The 26,640-nt window shown below is 38.5% G+C and overlaps 1 protein-coding gene across 1 annotated transcript in view; it reads right to left on the bottom strand.

The window, feature by feature from the left end:
• ESPL1 (extra spindle pole bodies like 1, separase) overlaps nucleotides 1-26,640 on the bottom strand; it is a 2,570,648-nt gene that overhangs the window by 2,446,778 nt on the left and 97,230 nt on the right. The window lies entirely within an intron of this gene.

The following is a 26,640-nucleotide window of genomic DNA, read 5'->3' as shown; positions in this document are numbered from 1 at the left end:
CTGCCACTCCTTCAGATGATGCTTGGGAGTGGCAGAAATATGCCTAGCCTTCTGTCTCTTAAGGTGAATATCGGTCTTAACAAACCTCAGTGGTTCAGAACCCTACCAGGATTCAATCAGGGTACCAAGAAGTTCAACTCCCTAAACAAGATCTAGCGACTCTCCCCTAAGCCCCTCAGATATGAACAGCCATTGTTACTCCTCCAGGTCTGCTGTGGATACTTGCAAAGCCTCAGAGGACACACAAGACATCTGCTCCAAGCCAGTCTCCAAGAGGGTTGCTACACAGGGGACAGATGTCACCACTGGGTGGCTTTTAGGTGCATCATCCACCTTGGGTCTCACTCCAACTGTCTAATCAATAAAAAAGGGTTGGTTGCCATAGACATGAGTATATCCACAGTCTCAGTTACCAACTTGGTGAATATGGGCATCCTGCGGCAATGTATAACTTAACTCATTTTTACTGACAAACAGTTAATTCTCAAACTGACATGGTATGAGAGATGTATTTACATAGTGTAACTGGAAGCAAAGCTCTCACATAAAAGTACTCCTAATGGTCGATAATGTTGCCAGTAGTGCACACGCTGCACCCATCACACACAATTCAAAAGCAGACATGTAGACCCAGATATGCCGAGGCACATGCATGTAACCCTCCTAAACCCCAAAGACCTCCTAGATGCAGTACAAAATACCCTCAGCAGCCCCGAATGCACTTTTTCAAAATGCCCACATCTCACGGAGCCTCTATTTCTAAGCCCATAAGGCAATCCACCACACAATCCAACATTCTTGTCATTGAAGACTCCATCATGAGGCACACTGATGTCTCTTGCACTAGGCTAAGTTAGGAGAAAGTCATGGCAAGTTGCTTACCAGGGGACAGGATCCGCCACATTACGCACACACTCAGGTCTGAGCAAGAGTCCAACATTTTCTTACAGGCTGTATTTTCTGATAGACGACTGTACAAAGGCATTTATTCTGCTCAACATAGCTGAGGCAGAAGCCACTGAAAGGAAACATTAATTTGTCAATGTACCTTCTATCTTTGCTGGACAGGGGAAAATCATATTGTTGTACTGGCTGAGTCAAGGAAGGAACCAGAGTGCTTAAAATGTAAATTTTGAGAAACGTGTAACCTCCAGACAAACATTACAATGGAGAGGCACTTATTTTACACAAGGGATCAATAGCCTGGTGAAACATTTGCAGCATATATAACGGACTTGTGAAATAAGGCTAAATCGTGCAGATTTGGTGATTTTAAGGGATGATTTGATAAAAGACAAACTTGTGTGTGGTATTAAAGATGATGCTGTGAGAAAGACTTTGCTTTGTGACAGTGATTTGACTTTGAATAAGGCCACTGAGATTTGTCAGAATTACGTGCTCACAGAAAAAGCACACAAATATGCTTACAAATGAAGAGGGCATGTTTCCAGTAACTTCTAAAGCTCACATTGAAAGCATGCAGTATGTGGTTAAAAGAAACAGACCCAAGCACGTGGCAACAACTGTAGCCCCTCCAACACTCATTGGTAAATCCCAGAGCTTTATAGCAAGTTAGAGTTCGCACAGCCTCAGTGAAGCACAAGAGTAAGTCAGCAAATTCAAAGAATGGGCCCCCACCTGGTTTTATTGCCAACTGTCACAATTTTGTTGGAAATCATGAGTTGAAGAGAGAAAGTGCTAAGCTTTTGTTCAACAATGCCACAAATGTAATACATGGAACCATTTCAAAATGTTTTGTAAATCAAAAGCCACACATTTTTACTAAAAGAGAACATTTTAAGAAACGAGTTGATCATTAAAAAGCTGTGATGTAGGGTCTCATACTTTTCATGTGGATGGTGTCAGTGTTTAAACAGTCAGGATAAATGGCAAACCCACAGAGCTCAAGGTTGATACTGGCTCAAAGTGCAATGTTATGTCTGTTGAAACATTTGCTAGATTATGTGCTAGTGAAAGGCTTAATTTGGCAAAGTGTGCGAATCTTGTTACTTATGATGGTGAAGAGATTCAAACGGAAGGGCTTAGTAATGCTTTCATATTACTCTGCTGGGAGAAGCTACGACTTATTTTATGTGGTCAAAAGGCATATCCAGTCATTATTAGAGCTCAGAGACAGCATGAAAATGGGACTGCTTTCATTTAACAAGGAAGTCCACCATGTTAAGCTTAAAAGACCACTATTCTAACTTCACCCACTATTTTTCCACCTATGCTGATCTGGAAGCTTGCCTAGTTTGTCTTCGAAAAGTTGTGTACTCCATGAAGTTAGACCCAGATGTCAGTCCAGTTATCAGGCTAGCCCGAAAAAGTTCCATTAGCTATGCAGACCAGAGTTAAAGCTGAACTACACAAAATGGTGCGACAAGGTGTTATTTGTCCAGTAGACGGACTGAGAGGATATCTTCCTTGGGGGTAAGCTCATAAGAAAAGCTCAGACGATATCACAATATGTATTGATCCACAAGATTTGAACAAGACACTGAAAAGACCTCATCATCCAATGCGTACTGTCAAAGAAGTTGCTGCCCTTATGCCAAATGCTACTGTTTTTTTCCGTCTTAGCTGCAGAGAGATAATTTTGGCAAATTTTGCTTGGCAAGAAATCTTCATTGTCGGCTAGTTTCAGTACTCCATTTGGAAGGCACAGACTTCTGAGAATACTATTTGGGATAAATTCTGCAAGTGAAGTCTCAACGTGCAATAGAACAATTTTTTTCTGGGTATCCTTGTGCTGTTATGGTACAAATACTAGTAGGAGGTAACGATGAAGCAGAACATAACAGAAACCAAAAAAAGTTCTGAAAATGATACATCACGAAAATCTTAACCTTAATCCACATAAATGCAAATTCAGGCTACAAGTCACTTATGTTGGTCACTTATTTATCAGTTCAGGCTTAAGACCAGACCCTTCTAAGCAAACAGCCATTCTCAAGATGCCAGCTCCAGATAATGTTCATGCCCTGCAACATTTTCTTGGCATGGTCAACTACTTAGGCAAGTTCATTCCAGACTGGAGTCAAATATCCACACCACTCAGAGAGCTCACATGTAAAGATGTATCCTGGTCATGGTTACAGCAACACCAGAGAGCATATGAAGCGCTGAAACAGAGACTTGTCTACCTACTCTCAGATATTATGGACACCCACAAGCCAGTTATCCTTTCATGTGATGCTTCAAAATTTGGTCTTGGTACAGTCATTTTACAGAGGGTCAACCTGTTGCTTGTGTGTCCAGAACTCTTACCCGAGCTGAAATTTAGTATGCTCAGAGAAAGCTTTTGGCAATTGTGTTTGCTCGTTCCAAGTTCCATGATTATGTTTATGGTAGACCAATCCAGATCGAAGCAGACCACCAGCCTCTAGTCACTATTTTGAGAAAGCCTATGCATACAGCTCCAGCCAGATTACAATGCAAGATGTTGAGATTGCAAAATTTTTATTTCAATCCTGTCTGCAAAACCAAAACTTCTTTATCTTGCTGATGCATCATCCAGATCGCCCATATCAACCATTGAACAGCATAATAGCCAATTTGATTGTGAAGTTATAGAGGTGAGAAATATTTCTTTCACACGTCATGATGAGCTTAGAGATCGTACAGCTGCAGATCCAATTTTACAAAAGTTCAACCACTTTCTCAAAGTAGGATGGCAGTCAAAGCAATCTAGTTTACCTCCAGAACTGCAACCTTACTTTCCATACAGATACTTTCCATACAGATATGAGATTTTGTCAGGCAATGGTATAGTCATGAAAAGGTGCTAAAGATATTTTTCCAAAGTCTTTGCAACGAGAGTACATTACTATCTTACATAGAAGTCACCCAGGAGCAGACTACCAAAAGAAGGGTGAGAGGACAAGTATTTCGGCTTTCTGTGTCACAAGATATTAAGAGACTACTTTCATCTTGTTCTGTGTATAATAGTACAAAGCTGAATTAACAAAAAAAAAAAAAAAAAAAAAAAAAAAAAAAAAAAAAAAACCACTTCCGCTGAACCAGATTACTGAACTACGTTGGTCGACAGTAGTCACCATCATTTTTCGAGTAGAATGGTCAACATTCTTTTGTGTTAGTAGACTCTCATTCCAACTGGTTCAAGACTGACCCACTTCCCAATCTAGCATCCAATATTGTCATTACGAAGATGATTAGTCATTTTGCAGTCCATGGTAGCCCACACAAAGTTATTTATTTTCGACAATGGCATGCAGTTTACAACCAACAATTCAAAAGATTTGCTGAAGAGTGGGACTTTACTAATGTCATGAGCAGCCCAGAGTACCTGCAGTCAAATGGTTTGGCAGAACATGCAGATCAAAGTGCAAAGCAATTACTAGAGACGGCAAAACAAGATAATAGTGATGTTTTCCTAAATCTCCTGAGTCTTAGAAACATTCTCTGTGATAAACATATTGGTTCACCTGCTCTGAGACTTCTGTGGAGATAAAACCAGAACCACATTAGCAATCAGTAGTCAGTTGTTGGTTCCATGTGTCAAGAACAATAAACAGGTCAGGGAAAACCAATCTGTTCAAGCGTTTAGCCCTGAAGTCCTGTTACGATAAGCCCAGCAAACCGCTCAATCCATTATGAGCAAGGGAAGTAATACAGATGCAAACGTCCAAAGGTTAGGATTAGATTTGTGAAGAATATTTGCCTAGACCAGAGACTGTACATCACAAAATCACAAGGAGTAGACTTTTAGGCTGAATCGGAAACATTTGATACCAGCGTCCGAGCCTATACCACAGCACATACCCTGTGAGAAAAATTCCATCTCAGAGCGAGTTTGTCCAGTGTTCCAGTTCCTGAAGAAGTTCAAGAGAATATTCCTGTTCCTGATATGAGTTGATCACCAAAGACTATCCCTGTTGCTAAACCCAGTCCTAACTTTGGTTTCAAGATCTGGTCGCATCTCCAGACCATGTTCTGGATACACAGCAACTTGGACATGAACATTGTGTTTGTTTCTAAAATGTCTATGCCATAAAACCAAAATTCAAAACACAAACTCAGAAAACAAAAGAAACGGAGGCTGAACAAATAACGCCAGTCGATAAAATCCCAAACTTTTTACTTAGTTAGCGCTTTCATGCAGGACACTGCCTGCACTTCTTCAGACAAAGTAAAATAAAGCACCTTACATTTTTATATGGTACAAAGTACTTGGACCAAACCCACAATTAATTGAATAATTAAATTAATTCATTCAATTAAGTCAACAATGCAGCAACCACACAAAAGTTGACTAAAAGAATACATTCAAATAAGTATTAAAATTGTTTGCACACAAATCCATCACAAACCAACATTACCAAACACTATCTTTATATATAATATATGATAAAGTTAAATATGTATTATATTAATAATATCTATTCTATACTAGATTAAAAAACAATAATAATAGTAATAATAATAATAATAATAATAATATGTGTAGAATAAATTTGATCTTAAGTAGACATCAAAGAAAACTTCTATTAACATTAATGCATTAGGTGTTAAATATGGTTTTTGATTTTAACTGCATATAGAAAATTCTTCCTTTCAAGGACATAAAACTGTCTTATCCAAAATTTCGTGTATATATGTCTTTTTCTCTCTATCTCTCCAAAGCCTTAATATTTAGTAAACATTTAATGGAACATGCATCATTAATGCCTGGGTGGTTGTAAGCATTGGTTTTCAGTTGCCATAATAGTTCGGATTCTTGCAACTTCAAATACCATGGCCCTCCTCTAGGGTTTCTTTCAACCTTTTCCACAACATTAAACAAGAAACTGTGGGAATCGTTGTCCATTATATGCTTAGCTAAAGCATTAGATGTATTTTTTCTGGAAATGGCATATAAATGCTCATAGATTCTATTCTTGAGCAACCTTTCGGTTTTACCGAAATAATAAGCAGGACAATCTTTACATCTAGCAAGGTAAACAACTCCTTGGGTCTCACAATTAAACTTACCGTTAATGTAGTATCTAGACCCTCTTATCATAAAATTAGACCCTATTTGTATATGTTTACAGTATTTACATCGCCCACATTTAAACATGCCTTTATTAGTCTTGTAAGGTCTGATGGAATACTCAAATAGGTTTTTCATAGAAGGGGCCTTTTTATAAACTACTTTTAAATTTGAACCCACTAGGGAGTGTAGTTTTCTATCTTGCATAAGTAGTTCCCAGTTACTTTGCAAAATGGTTCTTATTTGTGGGGAATATTGATTAAACTGTGTTATGAAACCGACACTGTAGTTCATATTGTTGTTATTATCGTTGGTAGAGACTTGATTAATGTTTTCAGATTCACCAATATTGATATTAATATCACCACTTTTAACATTTTCATCATTTAAATCATTTGATGTTCCATTATATAATGGTGCAAATATCCCTTCTTTCCTTTTGTTTTTAACTTCTAGGAAAACCATGGTCAAAAGTTTATGAGGGTAACCTCTGTTTTCAAACATTTCCCAAAGGATCCTACATTCTTCCTTAAAACCCTCTTCTGTGGAACACATACGGGAAGCTCGAACGAGTTGACCTTTTACCACCCCCTTCTTTTGGAAATAGGGGTGGCAACTCGTGAAGTGTAAGAAAGAGTTACTGTATGTTGGTTTACGATATATTTTTGTGTTAAACACATTATTTATACTATCTTTACTGATGTTAATATCTAAAAAAATCAATAGATGTCTCTCCAATTTGGTATGTGAATTCAAGAAAAGAAGTAAATGAATTCATTTCACTTATTAACTCAGTTATTTTATCCCTCCCACATTTTGCTATCATTAGAATGTCATCTTGATATCGTGTGTATTTAATAATAATATCTTGAAATAATTTATGTGGAAAAAGGAAGGTTCTTTCCCAGAAGGCCATGACTATGTTTGCATAACTGCCACCAACAGGGGAACCCATCGCGACCCCTGTAGTTTGTAAATAAATGTCTTTCCCAAACATAAAATAATTGTTGGCCAAAACAATCTCTAAGATGGAAATAATGAGGTCCACGTGCGCCCCAAGACACTTTTTTTGTAATAGAAATTCACGTGTCCACTCTAAACCTATTTCGTGAGGAATAACAGTATAAAGATTTTTAACATCAGCTGTCACAAATGTTAATTCATTTTGAAAAGGGATATTGTTAAGGCTCTTTAAGACATGCCACGAATCCTTACATATCTGCCCTCGGTCTTAAGAAATTCCTTAAGTTGGTTATCAGCCCATTTGGCACAAGAATAAGTAATAGAATTTCGACCATCTATTATAGGCCTAAATGGGGGATTGTGGAAATTTTTATGTAACTTTGGGATGCCAAATAACACCGGGGTAGTTGGTGCCTCTATAGAAAAATAATGATACAAATCTAATGTGATGCTCCCTTCTAGGAAAAGTTCACTTAAAAGGTCTTTAATTTTTCTATAGGCTTGATTAAATTCATTGAGGATACTAACTTGTATTCCTCACCAGTAAGTAACAAATGCATTTTCTTTAAATAATCCTTCTATTACATCAAAGCGGCCCCGCTTTGTCGGCTTCATTACCCGTATTTCGTGTATTCTAATATGTGTGATTAATTCCCTTTCTTTACTACCTAAATTTCTGTGGTTATTTCTACACACTTCATTATATAAGCTTCTTAGGTGAACTTCAGAAACTTTTTCAAACAATATTAAATTGTTGTCAAGTGGAGGATTAAACACGCTAGGTATGTGCTCTGTTCTAGGTTGCAGATTAGTATTGTTTCCAAAAATTAACTTCAAATTTAATTTTCGTGTAAACATTTTTACATCACAAAGAACTCTAGCTATGTCAAAATTAGATTGTATTGCATAGGAAAAACCTTTGGATAAAAGTTCAATAGAATTTGAACAAATGTCAAAATTTGTATAATTATAGACTTGAAAGTCATTGTTCTTACTTCTCAAGATGTTTAAAGTCCGTTCTTCTAACGACCCTTCTTTTTGTTGGATGAGAACCGGTTGTGGCCTTTGCGGGTCCAGGTCGTTTTCTTCCGGGGACCGGACTTGTTGTGTGAAAAATCCTGGGGTTTACTGTTGTTTCCGTTGTTTGGACGGTTATCTCTTTTGTTTTTGTCGTTTATCCGGTCACTTCTTCTTGGACCTTGAGGCGATACTTCGGTATCTGTAAGTTGACTACAGTCTGTGTTCAAGAAACTGTCCAAGTTGCTCTCACCTACCACTGCATAGCCTCTGCCAAACCTCAAGGTCCAAGAAGAAGTGACCGGATAAACGACAAAAACAAAAGAGATAACCGTCCAAACAACGGAAACAACAGTAAACCCCAGGATTTTTCACACAACAAGTCCGGTCCCCGGAAGAAAACGACCTGGACCCGCAAAGGCCACAACCGGTTCTCATCCAACAAAAAGAAGGGTCGTTAGAAGAACGGACTTTAAACATCTTGAGAAGTAAGAACAATGACTTTCAAGTCTATAATTATACAAATTTTGACATTTGTTCAAATTCTATTGAACTTTTATCCAAAGGTTTTTCCTATGCAATACAATCTAATTTTGACATAGCTAGAGTTCTTTGTGATGTAAAAATGTTTACACGAAAATTAAATTTGAAGTTAATTTTTGGAAACAATACTAATCTGCAACCTAGAACAGAGCACATACCTAGCGTGTTTAATCCTCCACTTGACAACAATTTAATATTGTTTGAAAAAGTTTCTGAAGTTCACCTAAGAAGCTTATATAATGAAGTGTGTAGAAATAACCACAGAAATTTAGGTAGTAAAGAAAGGGAATTAATCACACATATTAGAATACACTAAATACGGTAATGAAGTCCGAAAGGCGGGGGGGCCGTTTTGATGTACGAGAAGGATTATTTAAAGAAAATGCATTTGTTACTTACTGGTGAGGAATACAAGTTAGTATCCCTCAATGAATTTAATCAAGCCTATAGAAAAATTAAAGACCTTTTAAGTGAACTTTTCCTAGAAGGGAGCATCACATTAGATTTGTATCATTATTTTTCTATAGAGGCACCAACTACCCCGGTGTTATTTGGCATCCCAAAGTTACATAAAAATTTCCACAATCCCCCATTTAGGCCTATAATAGATGGTCGAAATTCTATTACTTATTCTTGTGCCAAATGGGCTGATAACCAACTTAAGGAATTTCTTAAGACCGAGGGGCAGATATGTAAGGATTCGTGGCATGTCTTAAAGAGCCTTAACAATATCCCTTTTCAAAATGAATTAACATTTGTGACAGCTGATGTTAAAAATCTTTATACTGTTATTCCTCACGAAATAGGTTTAGAGTGGACACGTGAATTTCTATTACAAAAAAAGTGTCTTGGGGCACGTGACCTCATTATTTCCATCTTAGAGATTGTTTTGGCCAACAATTATTTTATGTTTGGGAAAGACATTTATTTACAAACTACAGGGGTCATGGGTTCCCTGTTGGTGGCAGTTATGCAAACATAGTCATGGCCTTCTGGGAAAGAACCTTCCTTTCCACATAAATTATTTCAAGATATTATTATTAAATACACGATATCAAGATGACATTCTAATGATAGCAAAATGTGGGAGGGATAAAATAACTGAGTTAATAAGTGAAATGAATTCATTTACTTCTTTTCTTGAATTCACATACCAAATTGGAGAGACATCTATTGATTTTTTAGATATTAACATCAGTAAAGATAGTATAAATAATGTGTTTAACACAAAAATATATCGTAAACCAACATACAGTAACTCTTTCTTACACTTCACGAGTTGCCACCCCTATTTCCAAAAGAAGGGTGGTAAAAGGTCAACTCGCTCGAAGCTTCCCGTATGTGTTCCACAGAAGAGGGTTTTAAGGAAGAATGTAGGATCCTTTGGGAAATGTTTGAAAACAGAGGTTACCCTCATAAACTTTTGACCATGGTTTTCCTAGAAGTTAAAAACAAAAGGAAAGAAGGGATATTTGCACCATTATATAATGGGACATCAAATGATTTAAATGATGAAAATGTTAAAAGTGGTGATATTAATATCAATATTGGTGAATCTGAAAACATTAATCAAGTCTCTACCAACGATAATAACAACAATATGAACTACAGTGTCGGTTTCATAACACAGTTTAATCAATATTCCCCACAAATAAGAACCATTTTGCAAAGTAACTGGGAACTACTTATGCAAGATAGAAAACTACACTCCCTAGTGGGTTCAAATTTAAAAGTAGTTTATAAAAAGGCCCCTTCTATGAAAAACATATTTGAGTATTCCATCAGACCTTACAAGACTAATAAAGGCATGTTTAAATGTGGGCGATGTAAATACTGTAAACATATACAAATGGGGTCTAATTTTATGATAAGAGGGTCTAGATACTACATTAACGGTAAGTTTAATTGTGAGACCCAAGGAGTTGTTTACCTTGCTAGATGTAAAGATTGTCCTGCTTATTATTTCGGTAAAACCGAAAGGTTGCTCAAGAATAGAATCTATGAGCATTTATATGCCATTTCCAGAAAAAATACATCTAATGCTTTAGCTAAGCATATAATGGACAACGATTCCCACAGTTTCTTGTTTAATGTTGTGGAAAAGGTTGAAAGAAACCCTAGAGGAGGGCCATGGTATTTGAAGTTGCAAGAATCCGAACTATTATGGCAACTGAAAACCAATGCTTACAACCACCCAGGCATTAATGATGCATGTTCCATTAAATGTTTACCAAATATTAAGGCTTTGGAGAGATAGAGAGAAAAAGACATATATACACGAAATTTTGGATAAGACAGTTTTATGTCCTTGAAAGGAAGAATTTTCTATATGCAGTTAAAATCAAAAACCATATTTAACACCTAATGCATTAATGTTAATAGAAGTTTTCTTTGATGTCTACTTAAGATCAAATTTATTCTACACATATTATTATTATTATTATTATTATTACTATTATTATTGTTTTTAATCTAGTATAGAATAGATATTATTAATATAATACATATTTAACTTTATCATATATTATATATAAAGATAGTGTTTGGTAATGTTGGTTTGTGATGGATTTGTGTGCAAACAATTTTAATACTTATTTGAATGTATTCTTTTAGTCAACTTTTGTGTGGTTGCTGCATTGTTGACTTAATTGAATGAATTAATTTAATTATTCAATTAATTGTGGGTTTGGTCCAAGTACTTTGTACCATATAAAAATGTAAGGTGCTTTATTTTACTTTGTCTGAAGAAGTGCAGGCAGTGTCCTGCATGAAAGCGCTAACTAAGTAAAAAGTTTGGGATTTTATCGACTGGCGTTATTTGTTCAGCCTCCGTTTCTTTTGTTTTCTAAAATGTCTATATTGATACAAGTCTAACTGTAATGTTACTTTAATTAAGGGCAAACTCTTTAAAAGTTAGGATGTAGATCTATGTGTGTATGTCTCTAAGAAGCTATCCAAGGGCTTGCACAACTGTATAAATACTAAGCATGTGCAAGTCTGACTGCCATTTTGTAGTAAGCTGTTGAGACGCAAGTATGTATGTGTGTAAGATCTGTATGTTAATAAGTTAATTTACTTTTAATGGTGCTGCTATCCATCCTGATGTGTTTCTATGTAATAAAGCATCTTAAACCAACTACCCCGCCTGCTTCGTCTTCTGTGTATACAGGGATGAGCAACAAAGCTTAGTCTTCTGTGTATAGAGGGATGAGCAACAAGAAAGTCAACAGACCACGTTGTTTTCCCAGGGACGGTTTGCACCTCTCCCATCTAGGCTTTTAAATAATAGCTAAAGCATACTCTTCCCTCCCCCGTGCCTTTTTAAGCAATGCTAAGGTACTTCCAACACAGCAAATCAAAACCAAGAAAATCTAAAAATATATTACTGCTTAATGCTGGGATTCTTTTTTTTTTTTTTTTTTTTTTTATTAAAACTCCACTCCCTAGAGGCTGTCTGCACCATAGAGAATGCGGACATCTGTCCAGTGTCACTGAGACATGGTTTAAGTTGGAGAACACAAGAACAGTGCAAGATTATAACGTCTTCTACAAGGCTCAATAACAGTTTCTACCATACAGTGATTAAACTTCTGAACTCTGGCACTAGTCTCAGGGGTCTGGACAAGTCCATTTTTATTTATTTGTGCAATATATGCTTACATATATTCTAAGTAAATGCAATATTTATTATATCCAGAGTATTTATTATTTACCCTACTCAAGTGCACTATTAGACAAAACTTAGGCATTGTTCAATCTGTAGTGTGTTTTGTATTACTTTAAACAGGGTAGTTAAATTTAACTCAGGGAAGGGTATTCTTTTTGTGTAAGAGTGTTGGTAAATATCTCTTCTCTTTCTTGAGTGTATTAGGAGTAGTGTTGTATTTATCAGTTATGTTTATCCCTCTTATTTGTATGGGTTGTTTCACTTTCCTTTGTAATCTCAAGAATTGAGCTGATGCACGAAATTTTGTTTAAGCTACACTTGTGTAGTTCTAAATGACAACAAAGTTTACTTTGACATTTAGATCGGCTACTAAACAGACGAGGACTAAAAATAGAGGTGTTTCAATTTACATCAAAAACAAATATACCTCAAGGCTGGTCAAACAGGACAATGCACTTGAGCTACTCCATGTTCAAATCAACATAAGCAAAATCCAATACCACTTCCTTGCAGCTTTAAGCATTTATGGGCCAGAAAACCCATACCATGTATTTAAACCTAATGGAAACGCTCACCATCCAACCCAATATATTCATGTGTGACTAATTACCCAACTATTAACTGGGAATCCTATACTACACCAAACATACAAGCACAGAGATTCCTGGATTTTGTAAACACAAACTCCCTGGACCAGACGGTCGATTCACCAGCCAGGGTGCAACCCTACTGGATCTGGTCCTCACTAATATGGGTGTGTGTTGCACATCCCATAGTGGAAAGTCTTCCCTGGTAAAAATCAGACCACAAAATGGTCTCCTTTGAAGTAAAAATAAAACCTGGACACCCCCCCCCCAAACCTAGAATATTCAGGAACTACTCCAACAGCCAACTTTCTGCTATTAAGTGATAACCTGGCAAAATTTCAAGCTCCCATATACCTTAAGAACTGTGCTGCCTATGCAGAACTGCTTACAGAAACACTACACAAGCATGTTAACAGCTATATAGAGGCAGCGGTACCTACCAGGTAGTAGTCCAGAACTAACTCAAAAACAAGCCAGTCTTGTGAAATATCAAAATCAATAGACTGCATAACAGAAGAAAGAAAATCATGGCAACAATTAGGAGGTGCAGCACCCAACAGGTTAAAAGGACTCCCAAACTAAAAACAACTCAGAGGAACAAGTGTCTACCAAAGCCACATTTGAGGTAAATTTGGCCTCCCAGGCCAAGGACAACTACAGCACATTCTTCCACAACCTTAAATATGATGCACAATTGTGTGCAGAGCTCACTGATAATGGAGCCACCTATATTGATCCAGAAGATATAGCAAACCTACTGGCCGCCAAATTCAGCGGCAACTTTACCCTTCTCTCCACCTCAACCTTCCCTCAGGAAATACTATCAAATGCAACTCCCTCTGCTATAGGTTCATAGGTTGGTACTGGGCTATCTGCCCGAAGGCATACATTAGCCTAGCCACGTTGTGCGGTATTCACCGCCCCTTTAGTAGTTTCCTAGACCCCTCTCTAGTAGTGCTGTTGGTGTGATCCCCGGTGTGAACTTTCTGTTACCCATCCACTCATCAAGGTTCCTCTTGAAGAGTGATAGTGAGAGGCTCCGTCTTATGTAGATCGGGACCCTGTTCCACAGTAAGGGAAGTCTCTGCGAAGGGAATCTATCCCTCCAGCATGTTCTATTCATTGTTGTGTTGAGGTTTATTATCCCTAGAGTGTGTAGCTCGAGTAGATTTGGTTTTGCTAAGATGGAGCATGTTCAACAATTCTGGGTTGGACATAGCTCTGTACGTTAGACAGAGATCGCCTCTGAGAAAGTGGTATGCAACAAAGAACAGTCTCAGCTTTTTCAATCGTGCTGCATAGGGCAATTGTTTGAGGCCAGTAATCCTCTTGGTTAGGTACCTCTGTGGTCTCTCCAGCTGCTGGAGATGTCTAGCCAGGTACATTCCAATTGGTGCATTGTACTCAATAATGGGTCGGATGAGGGAAGAGTAGAGGGGCACCATTACATCCTTAGATCTTGATGCAAACCCTTTCGTGATCAGATGAGTCACATAGAAGGATTTTCTAACCACTTTGGCAACATGGTTACCAAAGGAAAGCAGACTGTCTACTTGGGTCCCTAGATCCCTTATTTCTTCTTCAGATTTCAGGGGATTACCTCCTATGTTGTAGTTTGCGGGTACTTTGTTTTTTCCAAAGGGGATTACTATGCATTTTTTTCATTTAGCTTGAGACCATGGCTTTGACTAAGGAACAGGTCCTTAATGCTCTAAGGCCAAGAACACTGCATCAGTGGGCCCAGACATATACCCCAGGATGCCTTCTAAACAGCATGAAACATGATCTATCTGGCCCTCTGGAATTGCTATTTAACCATAGCCTCCAAACAGGCTTCGTACCTCATGAATGGAGAACAGCAACAGTCATCCCTCTGCACAAAGGTGGACCAACTACAGACCCATAACTCACTTGTATGCAAAGCCATCCAAAAAAGTATGGAAATGATCAATAATGATGGTAGTAAGCCTCCAGATACTGGACCCAACCCAGTTTGGTTTCATCAAGGGCAGGTCATGTCTGCTTAACCTGGTGGACTTTGAGAAGGTCACCAAAGCAATGGATGAGGGCAAAAAGGTTCACACCTGTCTGTCCTGACCTGGCCAAGGCATTTGACAATACTCCACTCAGACACAGACAAACTCAAAATGTTAGGTACAAACCCTTATGTCACCCAATGGATAGCCAAATGGCTCACAGACAGGACCCAAAATTTAGAATTGGGATGTCCACCTCTAGAAAAAGGCCAGTCACAACTGGAGTCCCTCAGAAATCTGTCCTTGGATCGCTCCTTTTTGGCATTTACTTCTCTGAAGTAAAGGCTGATGTCAATGGTCTCTGGCGGAGTAAATTCGCAGATTATTGCAAATTAGGAGTCGGCACTGAATCCTATACAGACACAGATGTTCAAGAAGGGCTAACAAACTGGTGTCGGAGCCATAGACTAAAACTAAATGTCAAGAAATGCATTACAGTATCCTTTGGGAAGTCACCCACTCTTGGTAACTATCATATTGACACAACACACTGCTTAGAGTTGACCAAGTAGCCAGCGACTTAGGAACACACAGACGGTAATCTATCCTTTGACAATCAGGTGTCTACAGTAGTGAGGAAATCCATAATTTTGTGTTGCGCACAAGGATGTCCTTGTTTCACTGTATTCAGCATTCATCAGACCCATAGAGTACACAATGCCCTCTTTGGTATGTAACTAACCAGGCATATCCAACAAATGGAATGTCCACACTAAAAGAATACAAGGCACAAGTAAAATGCCCTGTGCAGACCGCCTCAAAGCCCTATCCCTGTATTCAGTCTCCTAAAAGCTGTTGAGGGGAGATTAATGCCTGGCTTACAGGACATTGTCAGACCTAATGATGGGTCTCCTGCACATCCGCAAAATAAACGGCACCAGAATTGTCCATTCTAAAAAGACTTAAACCATGCTTGTGGTATAAATAGGACCTGCTGGAGAGACAGGTATGTATTCCAGAGACCATCCTCTCTCTGGAACAGGCTCCTTATCCATGTGAAGCAGAGTTCCTCCCTAACCCAATTCAATTGCTGCTTGGACAATTTGACGGGGAACAGGAAATTCACCCTGGCTTGGCACCTATGTCTCTAATGACCCATTTACAGGTTGCCTGTGTCTATCTTCCAAGGCTCTGTTTACACTCATCAAGGCTACCAGAACTTGTCAGAGATTTGGGATGAATTGTTAGGCTTAAATGGTCCTTGTGGTTGTTGGCCTAGCAAATGCCTATGAACCTCAAGAGAGATGTTTGGCAGAGGCTATGCAGTGGCAGTTATCAGACCAACTTAGACTTCTTGGCATTTTTCTTAAGCTTACCTCCTGACAAGTGCATTCAGTCACAGTGCCCTGGGCCAACAGCTTGAGAAATCGGTTCGTACCTCATGTGGTCTCTCCAGCTTCTGCATGTAGCTGGTGAGGTACATGCAAAAAAGAGAGCACATTATGCTTTATATTAGTGTTCTGATGAGGTTCAAGTACAGTGCTGTAAAATAATCCTGAGATTGGATTATGATGGCATGACTTATGATATGCACAACATAGTCTTTCAATACCAGCGTGGACACTTGGTGGTCGATGTTCAGATTGCTATGCATGTGCATTCCCCATGCTTGCATCACTGGGTTTCAGCATAACAGGACTGTTGTCAATGCTGTAATTACCAGGGAATTCCACTTTGCAGAAGGCCAAAATAAAGACATTTTTACATTTGTAGACAGTGTGGCTTTGTCACCAACCATTATGCTGACCTGTTTATGGGGTTCATAGGGGGAACAATTGATATATGATGCAAAACAATATTTTTTGCCAGAAATGGCGTTATTTGGATGACTGTTGGCTGATATGGAAATCTGACATTGTATATTTGAAAGAATTTGTTCAGTATTTAAATGAAAATAAATGGGGTCTATTCTTTTTTTATTTCTTTTGATGTTCAACAAATTTCCTTTCTTGATGTGGTGGATAGTAAACAACCTGATGGGGCTTTGATGACTACTACTTTATTTAGAAAGGCTACTCAGTTAATAGTTTATTGGTGGCAGATAGCTGCCACCCATCTCATATTGTTAATATTCCCAAGTCCCAGTTCCTTAGGGTTAAAAGGATACTCTCATCTTTGTGCGAGCTCAGACAGATTTTGTGCTAGGGGATACAAGGATACCATTATACATTAGGCCCAATGTTTTGCACAGAGTGTGAACAGATCAACTTTGTTGAAGTATAAAACACATTCCAAGGATGATCATCAGATACGTTTTATTACAACTTTTGGTGCCAATTCCAGACAGTTTTGTCAGCTGATTAATAAACATTGGGATAAAAAATTATGTCGAATGTTACCCCTACAAATTCAATTCACATATAAAAAAGGAAAAAGTAAAAAAAAAATTTGAATAATTTTAAAAAGTCTGTGGCTATTGGTAATAAAATACAACAGTCTATGGAATGAATACCTTTAATTGGATGTTTCCCATGTGGACACTGCACTGCTTGCCAACAGGTTATGAAAATTAAACAATTTTCTTCTGCTAATACATCTCTTGTATTCACTATTAAGTGCTTTATCAACTGTATTTCAGAATGGGTGATTTATTTGGTTGAATGTCAGTGTTCTACATTTTATGTAGGACAAACCTCTAGATAATTTAAGATTCGTATATCTGAACATTTTAGTGACATTGGTTGTCAAAGAATGCCTAATGCTTTATAAAGGCATGTTTTGCAACATCCTACTGCTAAGTTTATATTTACAGCTATTGATCGTATTATGGTTAGAGGAAGTAATAAACTAGGTTGGCACAATATATTGAAGAAAGAAAAGTTTTGGATAATTAAGTTAGGGGCTTTGTTCCCTCCAGGTTTAAATGATGTGTTATAATTGGTGAAAGGTGGGGAGGGTGTGTGTATGTCTTGTCTGGTGTATTTAAGTGCTACTGTGTATGGTATTTTCATTTCTGCTTATGTTTACACTAAAGAAGGCTTTTGTCAAAGCAGGTTTGCAACATTCTGGAGCATTTTTTCTATTTACTGTTGTTACAATAAATAGTTGTTGGTAGTTCACTTCATTTGTGCTTACCGTTTGTGTTTTCTGACATTTGGCTTTATTCTGGCCCTGCACTTTTGTCGTACTTGCATATTGCTGTTGTGTGTTTGTGTGAGAAGCGCCTAAACAAAAACTTGCGATGATGCTTATTAGGGTATCTGCCTTCCACAGCGACATACCCCTTTCTTGGATGACGAACTCTCAAAATGCACTACAAAAAGAAAAGGAGACCCAGTGGGGTACTTATCTGCACAAGGCTCAGTATAACCAGCACAGAGAAGGGCGTTTTAGACTGCATGTATAACTATGGCATTTGGACTGCTGGAAAAAACGTTCCGAGTCTGGAGTACCTGTCTGTCACTTTTATGCTCTATACGGATGCAGGGAACATACAGCAGACTTATAAGGCTGATACGAATTAAAGGCTTTGGTATCCTGGATGAACGTAGGGCTGTCCTTAGCAGGAAAACAATAGGTTATGAATAATGCACAGTGATATGAAAGGACATATGAAGTGGCTCAGATGAATCCCAGCACACCCAGAGACCAGCAACATGCACATACTTGGAAGGAGGAGAAATGGATGCAAGACAGACTTTCAACCAGAAGGAAGGCTACATAAACCAACAAGAGGTAGGAGGGAGGGACAGAATACTGCAACAGTTAGAAGTAGGACATCTACTGTTAATGTTAACATTTTACACAACTGTATTATGTCATTCCTCATCACAGATGGAGTATTCTTCACTCATGGGAGAGTTCAAAAGCTACTAGCCATACAAGTGCTCTTCAAAAACCCATGATGGGTAGCCCTGGCAAAACCCACCCTGGCTCTACCCATGACATCCAGTTTGTAATGTTTGGTAAAAATATGAACAGAAAACCAAGAAGCAGCTTTCTAGATGGATAAAATATCCAGACCCTCTATAAAAGCACCAAGACGTACCACTGTCCTGAACAGTGAGCATAAGCAGAAGAATGCTGCTTATCATGAAAAGAATAGCAAAAAAATGGCCTTCGAAATCCAGGAGGGAATGGTTAGCTTAGACACTGCAAAATGCAATTTTGTGGCATGAAAGGAAATCAAGCTGCTCAGATTTCCTGATATGTTTTGTTTAGTCTTGTCTAGGTATTATCTGGGCTATGTAAATCCAACGCGTGAAGAACCCTCTCAATAGGACTATGTGGAGAAGGGAAAAAGAGGGAAGATGAATGGACTGATAAAAGGACAAATCATTAGCCACCTTGAGCATAAAAAGGATGGGTAAAAAGAGATAGCCTTTGTGGGGGAAAAAAAAAGTGGAACTGCCATGACTGCTTGAAGTTCAGAGACACTCTTGGCAGAATTAAGACCCACCAACAATACAGTCTTTCAAGTACAATGTTGTAAGGAACAGGAACTGCAAGTTAAAAACAGGACTGAGTCAATTTCTCAAGAACAGAATTAAAGGTCCCAAGGAGGAGGAATAAGCTTTCTTAGAGGCCTAATATGAGGGATTGCTTTCAGAAATTGTTTGACTTCAAATCCAGTAAGTCAGACAAGCTGAAATGGCTTACAAAGCAGCTTTAACTGATAAATATTCCAAACCAGAATTTAGCAACTCACACACAAGGACCATATAAATACTCTCAAAAAAAAGACACCGAATAGAATCTCTCTTCCATTTAGTGTCACAGGATTTTCTAGTAGTGGGATTTCCAGGTTCCTGCAAAACCCAAAGAATGTCCTCAGGAAACTGAGGTCTAAAAGGAATCAAAACCCTGTCAAAGTTGTCAAGTGAAGAGTAGAGTAGACAAGCAAGAGTGAGATCCCAGTCTTATATGACGAGACCCATCCAGTGATTATTGCCCCTGACCAGCTGAAATAGAACAGGGAACCAGTGTAGACTGTACAAAAAGGTAGTCACCAGCCAGATTCTAGACCCATCTCAAAATGATCTTGTACAAGATCATAGGTAGTATAGCTCTCGGGTCACAGAACAGAATTTAACTGCATACTCCAAAAGGAAGCAAACAAACCTACTTGAGGTGCTCCCAACAGCTGGATTAAATTATTGGAAGGCCCTAGGATAGAGTTTCTATTTGTGTGGGGTCTTGCCCTGGCCCAGCTGAGCTAGTCTGCAATAAGGTTTTGGTCATAAAAAACGTATGAGGCCTGAATAATCAAAGTGGAGCTGAATTGCCATCATCCAGCCAATCATAGCCAGTATGCAAAGAGAAAATCTGGTACCCCTACAAGTTTAGGTATCGCATCACTGTGGTGTTGTCTGAACACTAGAATCATCTCTGGGACAATTTATTTATTTCAGTTTGTTAACCGGGAAAGTCCAATGGACCAAGGTAGCCTGTTTTCAATGGAGGCCCAAGGAGAAAAGCTCCAGACAGAAAGACAATATACAATGTATTAGTACAGCATATGAGAACAACAGTTTAACATTCAATATACAGCAAGGCAAGATTTAATATATCTTGAAATATATGAGCTGAGTCAATCACTTATAAGGTATTAGCAAAAACAATAAATTTATGTTCATTTAATACACTACACTACATTGTATTTAGGCAAAGGAATTTTAGACAGATGAATTGAAGCAGTGGCAGAGATTAGAGTGGAATAGAATATGGATAGGATCAGGAATCAGGTAGGATGGGTACAGGAGCACTCCCAGAGGGAGTAGAGGTGAGAGTGGAGTACGGTTTTAAAGGATGGTAGGTTAGGGGTAGTTCTAATGTAAGGGGGAAGAGTTCCATAATCTGGCAAGGGAGAATGATAGTAGTTGTTGTCCTGGTGCATGTAAAGGCTTGTAAAGTTCTAAGAGGTTCTGCTTTGTAGATCTAAGTGTTCTATGTGACTGGTAAAGTTTTAAGGAAGAGGAGAGTGATGGACAGTTAGAAGGTTTGAAAATTAGCTTGTGTGCTGTAGTTAGTTGAATGAACTTTAGGCAGCTTGGAAGTTCCAACCAATTTAGAGCATGTAGGGAGTTGTAATGGTGAGTAGAGGATTTGGATCCTGTGGCAAACTTGGAAATGTTGTTATAACATGAGGAAAGTTTAGATTTTAGGGATGATTGGAGGTTTGAGAGTAGCGGAGCTCCATACAAAAGAGAGGGTAGGAGGTAGGTGGTAGATAGGAGTTGTCTAGAAGACAGAGAAAGGTAGCGTCTTTGTCGATAAAGCATACCAAGATTTTGAGGAGTCTTTTTAATATTGGTTTGTAGGTGGATATCAAATTTTAGCTGGTCATCGATAAGAACACCCAGAAGTTTTGTATGGGGAACTATTTCAATAGTTATTTTGTTTAGGCTAAGTATACAGAAGGATGCTTTGTCAGCAGCAGTATGTCTAGAAGGGGTAAAGATAATTATTTTAGATTTGGAGGCATTTAGGGCTAGGTGATTGTCAAGCATCCAGGACTCAGTGGAGGAGAAGGCTTCTTGCGTAAGGTTCATTAGTAAAGGAAGAGTTTTGGCTGAGCAGATATTGGAATCATCTGCGTATTACACCAGTTTAGCATTGGGGATCTTTTGGTGGAAATCATTGATGAAAATGTTAAATAGTGAAGGACCCAAAACAGAGCCTTGGGGTACACCTGTTGGGGTGTGAAGGAAGGAGGAAGTGCAATAGTTCCATTTTACAGCTTGTTCCCTGGCTGAGAGATAGCTTGAGAATCATTTGATAGACGAAGAGGAGAGATTAAGATGGGAGAGTTTAGAAAGTAGAAGCACATGAGAGACCGTGTAAAAAGCTTTAGATAAGTAGAGGAGGACTGTAGAAACTATGTTCTCAGAGTCACGAGCAGAGTTAATGATTTCGAGGAAGGAAAGAAAGGCAGTGGTGGTGCTATGCCCTGGTATAAACCCGTGTTGGGTAGGAGTTAGTTGTCCAAGGGTAATAATTGGAGGGGACTACATTTCGAGTATCGTAGAGATAGGGGATAGGATAGCAATAGGGCGAAAGTTGGAGACTGAACAGTTTGTACCTCCTTTATGGAGGGGGATGATGAAGGCTTTTTTTCCAGAGGTATGGTACATAGGACTCCTGAATGGAGCGACCAATTAGGATGCTGATTGGAAGGGCTATGCCATCAGCAGCTAGTTGGAGAAAGTTGGATGGAATGTCATCTGGGGCATTAGAGCAAGGTTTTAACTTTTGTAGGAGCTTTTTTATAGTGTGGGTAGGAATGGATTTGAGAGTAAAAGGGGAGGACTTGGGTTCATGGATGTTAAGTTTTTGTTATCAGTTAAGTTGGGGGGGATGCTGTTAGGGAAAGAAGAGGTGAGTTTGCCTATGGAGTCAATGAAAAATGAGTTAAATTGGGTAGCTAGGTGGAGGTCTGATGTGTCTGGGTCAAGGCAAGGGTTCTCTTTTTTGCCTGGGGATAATATTGATGGAATACTATTCCAAAATTTTCTGGGGTTGGTTTTATGATTATTTTGACGTTTAAGGTAGTAGGATTTGTGGTCAGTGGCTATTTGTTTTTTTACATGATTTCGCAGTTGCTTATATTCGGCAAGAGAGTAGGGAGTTTTGCATTTTTGGTAGTATTTCCAGATTTTATCTCGGTGATGCATAAGTAGTTTTGTGTCTTTAGTTAGCCAGGGGGCTGTTTTGGATCAGAGTCTTTTGGTTCTACTGGGGACGAAGTGGTTAAGTAGATCAGTGAAAATTCTATTGAAATGTGAGACTGCAGCATCTAAAGGGAGGGACTTTAGAGGGTTCCAGTCTATCTGTTTTAAGGTATGAGAGAAAATTAGGGGGCTGAAGTCTTGCATGTTGCGGGTGGTAATGTGTCTGGGTTGAAAGAGGATGGTGGAGGGGGAATGGCATATGTAGGCAGAGAAATTGTCACTAAGGGAGTCTGCGAGAGTACCACTATCAGAAACTCGGTTTGGGTGGGAGACTAGTATCCAGTTACGGATGCTACCTGTGGTGTAATCTTTATTTGGTCTAGTAGGGGTTTTGATTAGCTGTGTGAATTGATATAGGTTGATGCTTTGAGAAGGGCAATTGCAAGGCCTTTAACACACTGATTACTGCCAGCATCTCCCTGACGTGTGTGCTTCTGTCAATAGGATTCTACAGAACTTGCACTTTAACCCCTTTTAAACCCACTCCCCTCACCAAGTCTTAGTCCTTGAAGGTGGTAACACCAAAGCGCTAGAGAATAAAAGTTTGGTACTTGCCTTGCTGTTTGTCGTTTTTTTGCCACAGTCGACGGCTTTGGGTCAGTGTTGTTTAATATTGGTGGATGACTAAAGACTGGTGGGAAAGGAGAATGGAAGACCTGGATGGCAATCTGGTATACCCAACCAATCTCCCTCTTTTTGTGCATCAGTTCTGGGATTTGTGAAGTTCAAGTGTGTATATGTTGGAGTTTACACTGATCTGAGGTATCACTGAATTTTCCTCATGGGAAGTCCTGCAAAAGACAACACTAGTATTGTTGATGCCATGTACCACAAAATTCTGACAAACTCCCTTGCAGATGCAGGACCTTTTTGGGAAAAACTATTGAAACATGTTCACATGGAGAAAGAAAACCTCTAAAAATGCAATCCCCAGCAAACGTCCTAGAAAACTCGCATCTGTGGGAAGGGATGAGAGAAGACTTCTAGGTGATAGTTTTAAAACCCAGATTGAGCAAAAAGCCGGCTGGGGTGAAGAAAAGGTCTGCAAAAATAAGACGTCCAAATATTGAAAAATGTGAATGCCATGAAGTCAGCAATAAGCAATGACTGGAGCAAGGCATTTTGTGAATACCCTCAGGGCAGTGGATAAGTCCAAAGGATCAATAATTGATAATGTAAGCAAAACACAATATATCTTAAAAGGGACAGTCCCAGGATTTTTTTTGTTTCAGCCTTTTGTTTATATTTCAGGTTTGCCTTTTTGAGCATGCTCACCTTTGCCTAAGGGGGTGGGGGAAAAGTGTCTGAAGGAAGTTTCAAAAGGGGTTAGCTAAATTCCATCTCAAATTGCAATTGTACTGACAACAGCTCTCCCTGTGAGACATTAATTAGTTTTTAAGTTGTGCATTTTACCCATTGAGAAAAAGTAGCCTTTCAGGCATTTCATGACCCCACAGCTGCTGCTGCTCTAGAAAGCACATCAGTAATACAAGGCTTTTAATCATTAGTAGAGTTGTTTTGCATTTCATATTTTATTCTGTGGCGATTGTGAATCCTGGCTTCTAACTACAGAAAGCATCAGAGTCAGGCAAACGGTAGTAGAAACCAATTTTTCTTTCATGTTTTACTGTATTCTGATTTTTGAATACTAGCCTGGTGTAGTGACTTTCTGACCTGCTAGTAATTCCATAGAACACAAGTGTGTGACAGAAGGTTGGAGCATTTAGTAGTCACACACTTCTGTTCCTTTTTCAGCTGCTAGTTTGATATGTGCTGATTACTGAAAACTACTAGACAAATGCACTATTTTTTATGAGCAGGTTGCTTGTAAATCTGTAGAAGCATAAGTGATGCAAAAGTTAAAAAATTAATATACACTGATGTCCCTTTTCCCTGGCACACCTTTATTTTAAATCTGAGCCAGGAGCTGGGGACAGTTCCCCAATCCAAATAAAAATTGAAGAGGAACAAAAATCCAGCAATTAGTTTATCCTGGGAGCTGAAACAAAACTGGAACTGTGAATTTACAGGATATTTAAAAGTAAAATTACACTGTGGGTAGGAATAAAATTGACATGTCTAAGTGGGTGTGACTTGTTTGCTTAACTTGGACCCTAATTTTAAACACTAAGATTGTCCCTTTAAGAAACACCCAAAATGCTTGGCAAAAGGAATGCTATTTGCATTTTTTAGATCCATCTTTACCATGAAAACTAGAGGAGTTAGAGGCACAAGATACTGAAGTGATAACATCTTCAGTTTCAGAAGGCTCCTGGAGGTCAGTGCTGGACCTTATGGTCTAAACCTTTTGTCTAGATTCTGGTATGGGAAGTAGAAAAATTATTTAATAACCACTTTTGCCTTTGGGATAGAGAGGCACTGGTTCTAGGACTCTGACATTTTTTTAAAATGAGAAAGACTAGAGGATTCTGTTCCATGGGAAATTGTGATCTGGAACAAAAAAAAAAAAAAAAACAAAAGGAGGGATTCACACTGCCAAGTATACCCCCCCTTGGATTACCTTCAGAAGTATCCAAAATGATCCAATTCCATTAGGGAAGATGGAGTCTTAGAGACACAGAAAAGTTGCTGCGGGTGGTGGGGGGCACTGAACAAGCAGACAGTCAATGCCTGGAAGGACTGCCCTTGATTTGAAGAGTTTCCTTTGACTTTTGATACTCCTTTCCATTTTTTAAAACTCTGATGGACACATTGCTGCCTAAACATTTATTGGAAAAGCGAACAGCGCAGGAAGGAAAACTACTATTTGGTCTGAAAAAGGATTCAAAAAAATTGGTTTAGGTTTTCCCCTTTCATCACAGTTCTTAAAACACCTCAGCGGCACAAGGCCCAGAGTCTGTTTATCTAAGGGAGAATTTTAATACCAAAGATTCAACAATCAGGAAGACTTTGGGACAAATCTCAAAACTGTTCCAGAAACAAACATCTTATCTGGAGGACTCTGACACAAAGTACATATGTTTAGCCAACAGAGTAGGATTGCCACCTTTCAAGATGCCCAAACAGGGAGAGATTTTTCAGAACAAATAATAATTATGTACAAAAGGACTGGACTTCATTTTTTTGCAGAAATAAAAGGTCACTGCTGTACAAATTTTAATAATTTCATACAAAATTAAGGTGTTTTAGACCAAGAAAAACTGGTTTACTTAACTATTCCAGGAAACTTAGTAAATATTTTCTCTTTTGGAAATTATTCTGCAATGGCCTAATAAAAACAACTTTGGGGATATGTCTCCTCTCTCTAGGAACCTAAACTTGGTAAATATTTTTGTCCTAAAGTTTCAGGACATTTGCTACTTTTCATGTGTTTGCAAGTCACCACTGCCCAGATAAGGACAGTCCAGTTTAGACAGGAGGAGGTATTGACCCTACCTCAGAACACCCATCACAGAACATTTAATGATGTCTTTACATCAGAAGAAAGGTTAATCATTAGCTTCTACATATTCCCAAAAGACACAAGCAAGAACGAACATGTGAGCTTGAAGCTTTAAGATACTTAAGGTTAGGGAAGAAACTTTATTCTACTTCTTTAAATTACTTCAGTCAAAAATAGGAAAGTAATGGATTTGTTTATTAGCAGCAACTTTTTTTCTAAATTTGCAGAGGTTAGATAAATAACTAACCGTAATGCTGATCCAGCAGTCAACAGTTGCTTGTCTGTCTGAGGCACCTTCAATAACCTGTCAAAGATTAATAGGAGCAGGAAGAACACTGTTAGGCAAGTGGGAATCTGTGATAAAAATGAGTAGTGTGTGCCCTGACCCAGCCTAAAATTGACAAACAAAAGGAAACAACATGTGACAACTGACTGGAGATGGGACAGCCTGCGTCATTAGATTTTTTTCTTCCCTTCATAAGGGATGAATTTAGATCTTCTGAATGGTATTATCTTGACAAAATTAAAAACAGTGGTCTCTGTGGACATCCACATTATGAAGAACTTTTCTCACTCATTTGTAGGCTCTGGGAAAACAGAAAAATAGATGGCTTGGCTCAAAGTAAACAGAATATCATTTAAGACAAAAAAATGTAGTTCACCAGAAACCCTAGCTTGCTGGAAAATGAGATCCCACCATGAGAGCTTGCAGCCCAGACATTCTTCTTGCAGAAATCCAAGAAATCAACTTTTTTTTTT

The sequence above is a fragment of the Protopterus annectens genome, chromosome 9.part0 (genome assembly GCF_019279795.1).
Source record: "Protopterus annectens isolate FY-2018-M chromosome 9.part0, PAN1.0, whole genome shotgun sequence".
In the NCBI taxonomy this organism is placed as follows: Eukaryota; Metazoa; Chordata; order Ceratodontiformes; family Protopteridae; genus Protopterus; species Protopterus annectens.
The sequence above is the reverse complement of the archived record's forward strand: the minus strand, read 5'-3'. Positions and strand labels throughout refer to the sequence as shown.